Genomic DNA, 12,414 nt, shown 5'->3' with positions numbered 1-12,414 from the left:
TCAACAGACAACATATCAATCAGAAATAAGGGAATTGCCACATACCACTCCTTCGTGTTGTTTAAAAAACGCTAATTCCAGATAATTACTACAAACCTCTGTCATATTTTTTGTACAGAAAGAAGGTGATGAAATGACAGGACAAGATTCGTCTCAGTGCCAAGGACTGTGGCTGGCGTGTGGTCTGTCACAACAAATGCCATTTTGTTGGAGGTGAGTGATGAAGGTAGGATTTAAATGTCAGATGAACGATGCCCGATGTTGATGACACAGATGACTGGGTAGTGAAAATGCTGTTCACTTAGCTCAGTTTATTTATTAAGAAAAAGCAGTGGGGCTTATTGCTGAAATGTTATCTAGATGACTTTGCTGAGGACAGTCTGGAAAGGTGTGGTTTCAGGTTTTACCAGGCTAAGATGTTTTGCTAACTCAGTAAATTGCTTGTTACAACAATCCCCTGAACACACCTTCCATATTGTGAACTTCAGAAGCTGGTCGACCATCCGACAAGCACGGTTGAAACGTAGTGACCCCAAATGCTGCTCTGATTTATTTGATGTCAGGTAGTGATAAAATCTGAGAAAACCTTTATTCAAAGTGTGACACAATCTTTACAGTTATGTTAGCATTTTGGAAACACTTCTTAACACCAAATAGTTTGCACCTGGAATGATCACCTGCACGGCATGTATCCGTCATTATAGAGCACTTGGCTGCAACCAGCTAACCTGTTTCATTTGAAAGAACGATGAAAGGTAAATGGTATTCTACTTCACTCACTGTGTCCTGTCATACCCCCCTTCACCAGTAGATGCCTTCATTGAGCTTCTGAAGATCCATTAATGAGCCATGCAGTATGCAGTGTATACTACAGTAGAGAGCAGTGTTGCCCTGCAGTTTGTCACATCGTCCAAGCTAACAGTATTTTTTGCTGTTGTTCCTCACTAGTTGCTGGTGCCTTGCTGCAGTGGAGTTGTTTGTATGATATCAGCTTTAAGCCTGTCAAACGTAAACTGTCTTTTTACTTAAACTTCAAATTGCCTGCTTTGGGGTCTAAATCTAGATTACAACGTTTGCCGCAGGAATTAAATTAAAAAAGTTTGATTCCACCATTTTATTTTGACACATCACTTCAAAAAGACATAACAATACAACAGAAACCACAGTGTCTATTGATACTTTTCACGCAGCAGTTTTGGCTCTCTGCAGGAGCTGGGTTTTACGGACTTGACGTCTTCTTGGAGGTCATATACCTCCACAGCATGAAGCAAGGTGGTGATGGGAGGTGTACTCTGTCTTCTCCAATTTCACAAATGCTTCATTGTTTCTAAGTTTTAAATTTGCTGTTTTTTTTTTTTCACATTTTGTCTTCTTGCTCTCGGTCACATAAGTGATTTGCACTGCAGGTGTTTTTTCTGTCTCTTCTGTCTAAGGACCAACTTGCATCTGAGCTGAGCTGCTTCATAATGGGGATAAAACCGTAGAGGGCATATGGGTGTCGAAGATATGAAAGGAGCCACTTTAAACAAGGTGTGTGAGAGTGTGTGTGTGTGTGATGTGTGTGTGTGTATGTGTGTGGTACAGTGTTAGTTTCTTATTGGTATTGTGTCTATCGCTGGTGGATATCGCTTTCGTTTTATCTCCCCCAGCCTAACTTAAACCTGTACCTTTCCCTTCAAAGTGTTCATCATCATCATCATCATCATCAGGATATACTCCTCATACGGGATTGGCTGTTGCAAAACACTTAGTATCTTTTTTTTAACCTAGGGAAACAGATTGAAATACGTCCTGAAACTCTGTGGCAATATCCTAAACTTAGAGAGACCCATATGTCACTGTCCTTCAGATGTTTATGTGTGGAACTACTAAGAAAACCCTCAAGCAGTGAATCATTTTGTGATACATATATAAAATCTATATGATTGAACACAGTTTGATGGTTATGTTTATTCATTAAACTCATTGTGTGCGCATTTTATATGCATTTTATTTATTTGTTTATTTACTCATTAAAATGCAGTGCTTTAGTTAAAAGCATATCTTAAAATCTTAACAGCAGCGCAGACAACATCACAGTTCAGGTTAAGTAATCACATTACCAAACTTGTTGATACACCCTGAATGTGTTGGTCAGTTATCTCTCTTCCACTGGAAAACTGCTTTTGTACACACTGAGTCCATGGATAAATGTGCCTCATTCCTAGGAGTTAACTGTTACTATTAATATATCTGTTTCTATATCTGTAAAGACAAAAAAAGATTATACAACAATTTATTGTATATTTGTAAAATTGCTGGAGCTGCCCTTTCAAGTGAATTTACTGACGTGAAATCCAGCATTATTTTGATGTTGATCAACATCAAAAGTGAAATATTCAGTTAAAGAGAGACTGAAATATACAGTGTTTATCATGTATTTTGGGCTAATAACAGTGTCCCCAAAACCACGTGGAGTGCCACGTCAGCTAATCTTTTCAATCTCAGATGTGCTTGGTAGAATATTAACAGTTTAAGTCAATGTCGGATTCTGCACGTAGAAACGTCTGTACTCTTGTCTTGCACAACTTGCAGCACAACATTTTGGTTTAATTTTATGTCTTAATTGTCAGTTCTGCTGAAATAGATTGAAATAGATCCAATTTCAATCTGAAAGGCTGAACTTTGCAATGCAAGAGGACTTCTGTATAGATAAGCAATGATGCGACCACACTGTTGAGCCTCTGTAAATGTCTCTTAGTTGGCTTTACACAAACATGCTGTACCTCTCAAACATGTATGACTTTAAACTGAGAACCAACACTGCAGCCTGCCAGCATCGTCTTTGTGTGTAGAGCAGAAACGGGTTACTGCCACTGATCTTTAATTTGGACAGAAATCATGTCAGCATCGTTAACGCGACACACGTGAGATGACAGCAGAACAGGCAGAGGTGGCAGGACACTGACAACACTGACTTTTAACCTCAAGTGTAAAATAAAATTCGGATGAATGAACTTTGTTTGGCACAGGTCACATGTCTTACTGGATAAATAACAAATTTAAACTATTCTTAGCATGCAGATTGTGTGGGTCTTTTTATCTTCCACACAGAGACCTGCAGTCCTGGGGATGATTCATTTACGAAGTTTCTAAAGCTGTGAGTCACAGTTAAAATGGGTCACGGCGCTGCTCCGATCATAGACCCCAAACACCTATGACATGCACATATGTACAGTACATTTGCATTATTTATGATATTTATACACAAACAAACAAACAAAACACCACTTAACTACTTATTGTTCTAACTTTCTTATTTAGGAGGAGTGATTTGCAACTGACTGTCAGATTTCAGTCCCCTCCTATTCTTTTTCCAAACAAATAAAAAAAAACTAAAAAACACACCCACACCAGTCCCTCCGAAAGATTTTTTTTTCTTTTTTCAGAAACTTTCTTCTGGCCTTATTAATTGTACTGATTGTTGGATTTTGGCTTCTGCTGCATTGAGTGAGTAACTTTGACGGACAAAGAGAGTTGCTTCGATATGTGAAAAAGTTATATATTCACAGCAACTTTATATGACAATGTAAATTGATGCAACCTTGTACAACTGGGTCACCTATTCGTAGAAAGACCTGTCTACTTTTACGGCAGTCCATAGTAGACTGCACAGCTACAGCTAAATGGACAGGGACCATAATGCTGGCCTTGGCTGTTACTATGTAAAGCCCGCTCTGGTCTAAAGTGCAGAAGTGACAGTTGATCAGTTTGCTGAGAGAGAGTTTTTGCAGGCCACCAGAGTCTGTTAAATTCCCAGTAGACCACGCACACCGAAATGGACAATCCACATATTTCTAAATGTATAAGAAATGGTGCAATATCTACATCTCTCTATGTGCAATACAGTATAATTGCCTTACCTTTCTTTCTTTATGTTTTGCAAATTTCCCCGCCGAGGGATTAATAAAGGATTATTTTATTTTATCTTAATCTGAAATTTTGACAAAGGTACAACATACTCTTTAATACAGGCCACAGCCATCTCAGAGGTGATGACAGCGATGGTGAGTATTACTTGTTTTATAAGCTGTGACTGCTCCTGGAGACAGATAAGGTTCTCTATTAATTTCTAATAAAACATAGTAAATGAAACAACCGTAACTTGTCTGCATATTCATACAGGCATTATGCACTTGATGAGAGAGCCAGTCACTGCTATCTTGCTTAAGTTAACTATATGAAAAAACATAAACCACACACTGCCACCAAACTATGTTAGGGACACATTTACAGGACGAACAGTCAAGAGCCAAGTTAGCGACAGTTAGCGGCTCTGTGAGGCTGTACTGCAATGCTTTGAGCTAAATGCTAACGTCAGCATGCTAACATGCCCCCAGTTACATTTCTAACAGAAAAATTGCGGTATTTTTTGTTAAGGATCAACAATACTAGAGTAAAAGTCAGGGGATCACCAAAGTCATTGATATTCATCATCTGGGGACCATTAATTTGTATTTCATTTCATGGCAATCTATCCAATAGTAGATTTTCAGTGGTGGGCCAACTGACAAACACCTGTAGAGCCATGCCGCAAGCATGACTTAAAATAAGAGTTAAAAAAACGGCTTCTTTGTAATATTAGTCCAGTAATATGGTTTGTCATGGAATTGTCAATCAAACAACGTTTAACAGTTCCATGAAATCATTGGTAAATTAAATGACATCAGCTGCCTATTTTGACCTTTTAGCTACTAAAACAGGTTTTAGTTTAATTCTACAAAGGAAGGATTTTTTTGGGGGGGGGTTTCAAGCGGATGTAGTAAGAATTTGCGCACATTTCCTTGGTTAAACCGTCCTTTCATCTTGTACCCACTCAAATTTCCCTTGAAGCAAGGCCACAGGTGCAGAGGAAGTCCCATTTTGGGTTCTGCTTGAGCATGTTGAGGAGTGCTCACTTGCGGTCTTTCTTAACCAATCTTTCCCACACTTCATCTTGTCCTCTATCTGGGTCAATGGAAACCTTCCTCTCTCAGAAACATCACTGATTAACCCTGACTGACACAGCAGAGTCAGAACTATTACACTGTCATCAGGCCTAAATCTGTCCTTTACTACCTGCTGCGCCACACGTTGCATCACAGTGTCACTAAATGGCATTTCAAGTTAAATGTCTCTGGGAACAAAGTGCTAAGTAAGCAGGTTACCTCAGCAAGGGTTGCAACTGGGTGAGAGCCAAGGAAAGCAGAATCAGACATAAAGAGAGAGAAAGAACACTGATGCCATATGTAGTCATGTAGGTTTACAAGGTATAGCAGGTACGTTAATGCTCTGTATTGCTGGAGTATTTTCTGCTCCTAAAATGTAGCCTATGACAGAAACACGCACCCACGCACACACACACGCACGCACACACACACACACACACACAGTACAAAAGTAGTGAGTTATCTAGTCTCAACCAGTTTTTGTGAGCTCTGAGATTTGGCCTCTCAGCAGACAGGCAAAAAAAGAACAAAAGCATAACAGCATTAACCTGACTTTGTGCACTAATAAATCCCAACAAGCAGCAATGTGGAAAAAGTCTGACTGAACAGGGGAAGATTGAACTAAAGGGAGTGGATAAAGTAATGGAAACACTTATAAACACATAATTTAGATATCAAGAACCAAACATGTCAGAGCCGTACTTAGACTCCAGGATAGTTCCTCTAGGTATTTAATATTATAGTGGAATACTACAAGTTTTTATTTAAATACTCTTTTTCACTGAAAGAAGCAAAGCCACCAGTTTACTGTATAAAGTGGGGTGAAATGCACAATGATGCATTTGAAAACAGGCCACATAAAACTGTATGAAATATTTAGGGTTTTTGGCATTTTATATAATCAAATCGAAAAAACACTAAAAAATATCTTGAGGGAAAAGACCGACAATCGTGAGAAAATCGTGATTGGTTTGATTGTTTTTAGTTGAGGTTATAGGTTTGTATAATAGAATTCACATGTAAAACCAATCGAACCGAGCAGAACACCCGAGCTGATACACTCTCACATGTAACCTTTGTGTGAACTCTGTGGTGGCCATACTCTCTGAATTGATTGACAAATGTTCAGTCCTGTTTTATCATCATTAAGACACGTACACTGTTGACTTGCATGCATGTACACAAGCACATAAACAGATGAGGCTAACTTATGTATAAATACACACTCATAAACAGTTTAAATCTAAGCAGGCATGCCCCCGCAACACTCAGCACAGACATCCTGTACCTCGCACATGCATACACTTCGTGAGTTTCAGCAATAGCCCCTAATGGACTTTTGGATAGTTGGAAATCAATGCACCCGCAGTGTTCAACTTGTGGTCATGTCACTTTGGATGACCTCTGTACTGCCTCACGTTGGCTTCATGCCCGCTCCAGAAACACAAAGCTAAATATTGCAGTAAAGACAAATACTTGATTCATAAAATATGATTAAAGCACAAACTCAAAAATAAAATCTTTAGGGTGACAATTTTGTTATTATGATCGTTCACATAATAATTAAAAATCAAATCACATCCATTGTGGATGTTGATTATAGTATCTTTTTCTATAATAAGATACTAAAATGTTATAATGACAGATTTTCTGATTACAACATTCCAGTTTATTAATGTATGTATGTCTGTATCCTTTAGGTCTAACAAATGTGTTGAATGCTTTTCCTTCCTCATAAAACATTTGCAAGGCAGATTATTCGATTTTTTTAATCGTGCATTGTTAACATTCTTGTTTACCTTCCAGCAGTCTTATTCATTGCCTTGCAGCCATATTTCTACAGCAGGAATGTGTGTTGCTTCATCCTCATGCTCCCACGCAATGCATGATACAAACAAAATGGGCACCCACTCGTAAAAACTTTGCTCCATGGTTCTACTTGTGAACAAAAGCAGGATACCTTTACCTGTTCACATGAGCCTAATTCTAATAATTCTCTGACTGAGCAATTCATTTATCAGTCATTTATCTTTTCCTATGAAACTATTAGGGGTGTAAGGGTTCTGAAACTGAGACTGAACCCACGATACAAACATCCACGTTCTCGAGTTGCGGTTTCGTCTTCCGTGTCGCTGTTTATGTCGACTACTTGCAAGCACAAAACAGAAATTCTACACTGCGTGCACAATTATTAGCCAAGTTGTATTCCTGAGGATTCATTTTATTTTTGAACAAATACAGTGCTCTCAGTCAATCCAAAATGTTAATAAACCTCAAACCTGAGTATTTAACAAAGGAAAAGTGAGTTTTGGCTTTCTCGGGAGAATATCTATGTGTGCACAATTATTAGGCAACTATTAGTGTGCAGAATTATTATGCAACTAAATGAAAAACTAAACATTTCCCATCTCACTTGTTTATTTTCATTTAGTAGAGTAAGAATAACAAATAAACAACTCGAAATTTACAAACAGACATTTCAACAAATATTCAGTGACCAGTATAGCCACCCTTCTTTTCAATAACTGTCATGAGCCTTCCATCCATGGAGTCTGTTAGTTTCTTGATCTGTTGATGATCAACTTTTTGTGCAGCAGCAACCACAGCCTCCCAAATGCTGTTCAAAGAGGTGTATTGTCTTCCCTCACTGTAAATCTCACGTTTAAGAAGGGCCCACAAGTTCTCAATAGGGTTTAGGTCAGGTGAGGAAGGGGACCATGTCATTATTCTGTCATCTTTAAGGCCTTTTCTGGCTAGCCACACAGTGGAGTACTTGGATTCTTGTGATGGAGCATTGTCCTGCATAAAAATCATGGCCTTCTTGAATGATTTTTTCCTGTACCACTGCTTGAAGAAAGTATCTTGTAAAAACTGGCAGTAGGTTTGGGAGTTGATTTTAAGTCCATCTTCAACCCGAAAAGCTCCAACTAGCTCATCCTTAATAATAGCAGCCCATACCAGTACCCCACCTCCACCTTGTTGGCGTCTGACTCGAAGTGCAGCTCTGTGCCCATTAGTGATCCAGCCACGGGCCCATCCATCTGGTCCGTCAAGAGACACTCTCATTTCATCCGTCCATAAAACCTTTGAAAAATCTGTCTTCAGATATCTCTTGGCCCAGTCTTGACGTTTCAACTTATGAGTCTTGTTCAGTGGTGGTGGTGTTTCAGCCTTCCTTACCTGGGTCATGTCTCTGAGCACCTTGTACTTCTGGACACTCCAGGTAGGTTGCATTTCTGGAATATGGCAGCACTGGAGGTTAATGGGTTCCTGGTAGCTTCACGTTTAAATCTTCTCAAGTCTTAAGCAGTTAATTTGTCTTTTTTTCTCCACACGTTTCTTGCGACCCTTTTGACTATTTGCAACAAAACGTTTGCTTGTTTGGTGATCACGCCTCAATACAATTTTTGACTTTTCAGAATCTGTTAAATCTCTTTTTTGGCCCATTTTGTCTGAGGTAAAGAAGCTGCCTAATAATTATGCACACCTTGATATAGGGTGTTGATCACTTTAGGCCACACCCTCCCTCATTACACAAATACACATCACAAGATAATGCTTAAATCCAATTAGCATTCAAGTTAAAATAGCTTGGAGTTGGAAAATATGCATGATAATGACGATAAGGTCAAGATACTCACTTGCCTAATAATTGTGCACGCAGTGTAGAGTTTGAGTTATTGGACAACTACAGCTAATCCAAAATGTTGCTGCCAGGGTCTTAACTGGGACCACATTACACCAATGATGAGATCACTGCATTGGCTTCCAGTATTCCATAGACCCGAGTTTAAAATTCTGCTGCACATTTTTAAAGTACCTTATGGGTTAAGACCAAAATACATCTCCGACCTCCTTCCCTGTTACTAACTTGCCAGACTCCTCAGGTCCTCAGGTGCTGGTCTACTTACTGTTCCCATGGTCAGAACAAAGCATGGAGAAGCAGCCGTATGTTTTTACGTCTGAGAAAATCTGAGGTCTGCTATTTATTTTTTCTTATTGACAATATGCCAATATTTGAGTATTTGAGTGTTTAAACATTTACAGTACAATTATGGCAAATGAGCCACTGTTGAATGTTAACATTTTGACAAAAATGTTATTTTCTGCATTTTTTTGTTTTCCCTGCTGTACCAGAAACGTACCGAAATGTGACCCAAAGACCGAGGTACATACCGGCCCGTGAATTTTGTGTACCTTTACACCTTTTGTGACGTTACATCAGCAGTCGGAAAGTGTGAGCAACAGACAATGCGCTTTCCTGTTCTCTGAATAGCTATAGCTCTTCAGACAAACCACTAAGGTGAGGTATACTCTTATACTCCATATTTAGCAGACAGTGATCAGAAAGGCATTTGCTTGTGTTTGGACAAGACATAGTCCTTTTAAGCTGCAGCCAGTAGAATTTGAAGCATGATGTTGGTTATATTCTTTCACAGTCAAAGTCTACTACCTGTTTACTTCCCTAGGCTTGAAGATAGTTTCCACAGTGATAAAGCTACATACGAGTAAAATACATTTTAAATAAAACATTGAGATAGTATTTAATATTACATAATTTGGCCATTGTGTCATTTTCCAAAATTACCAGAATCAAACAATTAACAGCTTTATGGATTGCATTGCACGCCAATGTGCCAATAATCATCACTCTCATAAAAAACAAACAAAATTACAGTGATTTTATGTGAAATGTTGGTGGTAAGAGGATGGTCTTGCAACAGTACATAGGGACCTAAGAGGCATCTTAAATCTCTGTCAAACAAAACAATGTCATCAATCCTTGGATTTATCTACCAGTGATAGTCACCCTGTTCATAGATTTCTGAAAAGCCTTTTTCAGCTTACTCATGCACAACTGTTAGTGTTACAGAAGCACACTTACTTGCAACTGTAGGCTACAGAGTGGCCCAACATCAAATGCTTATTCATTCCAGGAACTCCGAAAACTAAACGCTTGCAGGAGTAAACAAGACCTTGTGTGTGTGTGTGTGTGTGTACTGAACCAAGAGAATTGAGCATGCTGGCTCATAGAGGTCTCAGATGTCTGGTTGGAATCATGCACAGGGCAGAGAGGATTTACAGGAATTGGAGGAGAGGTGACGCAAAAAAACGTCTCTAAAACAACTAATTACACAACCTACTGCCAAGAAAATGACGAAGGCGTGTTGTGTGTGTGTGTGTGTGTGTGTGTGTGTGTGTGTGTGTCTGTGAGGATGTGTGCATGTACTGTATACACATCCTTTCCCAGAGGCCCATAGCCTTTGGGACTCTAACAATATCTGATGGTCTGTGCACATTCATGCAGAATCTTATTTTGTTGGACGCAGTTGTTTGCAGTTACAGTGGAGGAAATTCGCCACATTTATCTATATGGCCATAATTATTATTATCATTATTCTCTGACCGACCTTTTGTTTGAATATATCCTCATTGTTTCACATTATATGAATTCATTTCTCCATTCCATTCTCCAATTGGCCAATATTTTTCATCTGCTTTAAGTTCAGTTGCAGATTTCAGCAGCAAAATATTTTCTTGCTTGCTTTGATGATGAGGAAATACTACAAACTGTATGGGCTTTGTGCAATTCTGACGTTTTTAGTAGGAACCAAAACTGAAACTTAAGCTGTCATAGAGAGCAGAGTGCTGATTTTGCAAAAGTTAGAAGATACATTTAGAAATCCAAAATTCTAAGCAACAAATGCCTCTCTCAATGCTAGACCTTTTTCTTGCTAGTAGTTCATTCACCCGTGCAGGTGTCATTTCCTGCTATTAACATGTAATAATTTTAAACAGGCAAAAAATGCAGAAGAACTCAAAACATAATGTCAACATAATATCATCAACATCACCTGTCAATTTATGAATGATAATAATAATAAAAAAATCCCAGCTGTGATTTTTGTGCAGACTAAATGGGTCATTCAGTAACAGTGGAGGTCTCTTCTGCATATATGTGTGAACATGTGCAGGACTGACATGCATGCATCAGGTGTGCATATATGAGTATGGGTTTTAGTATCTGTATATATGTATCTGTCTTTTTAAGTGTGTAGATCTGTATATATCTGTGTGCCTGTGTGTTTACTTATCGATTTTGTCTGTGTGTCAGACTGGACACTGTCTCAAATCGATCTCCTCCATCCTATTTCTCTTGTGTAAGACCATCATGACTGACTGTTGACCCCAGAGTGTCCCTATTGTAATCTTTTTACCTGATATCTGAGCATGAACAAACCTGTGTTTGAGCACTGGAACCACTCTCATTTTGTAATTTAGTAAAAAAAAACAAAAAAAAAAACAGTCCTGTCATTGTACTTAATATCACTTTAAAAAAGATGTTATACCTGTATTTGTCTTTACTCTATATATCTTGAATTAGTAGAATATGTTTTCTTTCAACCAAAATACTTCATTAAGTGTGTACAAATGATTATCTGCTGAAGTAGAGAGAAGAGTGTAGACAGATCTAGTCATAAAAGTGAAGATATTTTAAAATAACACCCTCAAAGCAGCTCTCACAAATAGGATTGCTGCTTCCACAGCTCAGCATGTTCAGAAGATCTGGCCCACTGAGAAGCCTGTTTATTTGTGTTTACCCAGTTAATCCTTATGACCACAGACAGAAGAAACAGACAACTCTGTGATTCTGTTTGAGCATTAGCGTAGAGAGATAGTTGCCAACACTGGAAATTGATCAAGTCTGAATGGTAAGTATTGGACATTGATCATTTATAAATGGTCAACACTACAATCAAGGTTTGCTGCTTTGATTAAATCTTGATATGAAGGCATGAGCCTGAGACAAATCCTGATAGAGTGGAGACTGTTAAGATAAAGGCCTCAAATGATAGATGCAGGGAGATACAGTTGGGATGAGTTTATGTAATCATCCGTGTCATTGTGTGTACTCAAGTTACCGCACAACAAACAACAACAAAATAATACACATTGAATTGACATTAAAATAAGCCAACACATCCCTGTCAAAGCATTTACCATCAAAAATTCCTGATGTTGCATAATCCCAAAAACTTCCAAATCTAATGTTAGCCTTGCCCTAGTACGTCATTAATACAGACCACAACCATTCCTTTATGCACTGTTCATCCCTACTCTGAGAAACCCTATAGGCTTGCCAAACAATCTTTTCCCTTTTTGGATTGTTCATGGGAAACCTGAGAGTGAGGCAGAATGAAAAAGACAGAAAGGAAAAACAGAAGAGTGAGAGGGAGAATGATGAATCTGATTGAATGTATTAATAACGTATCCAGATCCTTTAAGTAAAAGTACCAATACCACAGTGTAAAATACTCAATTACAAAAGTAAATGTAAATTCAAAATCGTACTTAAAGAAATAGTTTGACATTTGGGGAAATACACTTTTTCGCTTTCTTGTCGAGAGTTAGATGAGAAGTTCAATACGACTCTCATGTCTGTACG

The sequence above is a fragment of the Enoplosus armatus genome, chromosome 9 (genome assembly GCF_043641665.1).
Source record: "Enoplosus armatus isolate fEnoArm2 chromosome 9, fEnoArm2.hap1, whole genome shotgun sequence".
Taxonomy (NCBI): domain Eukaryota; kingdom Metazoa; phylum Chordata; class Actinopteri; order Centrarchiformes; family Enoplosidae; genus Enoplosus; species Enoplosus armatus.
The sequence above is the reverse complement of the archived record's forward strand: the minus strand, read 5'-3'. Positions refer to the sequence as shown.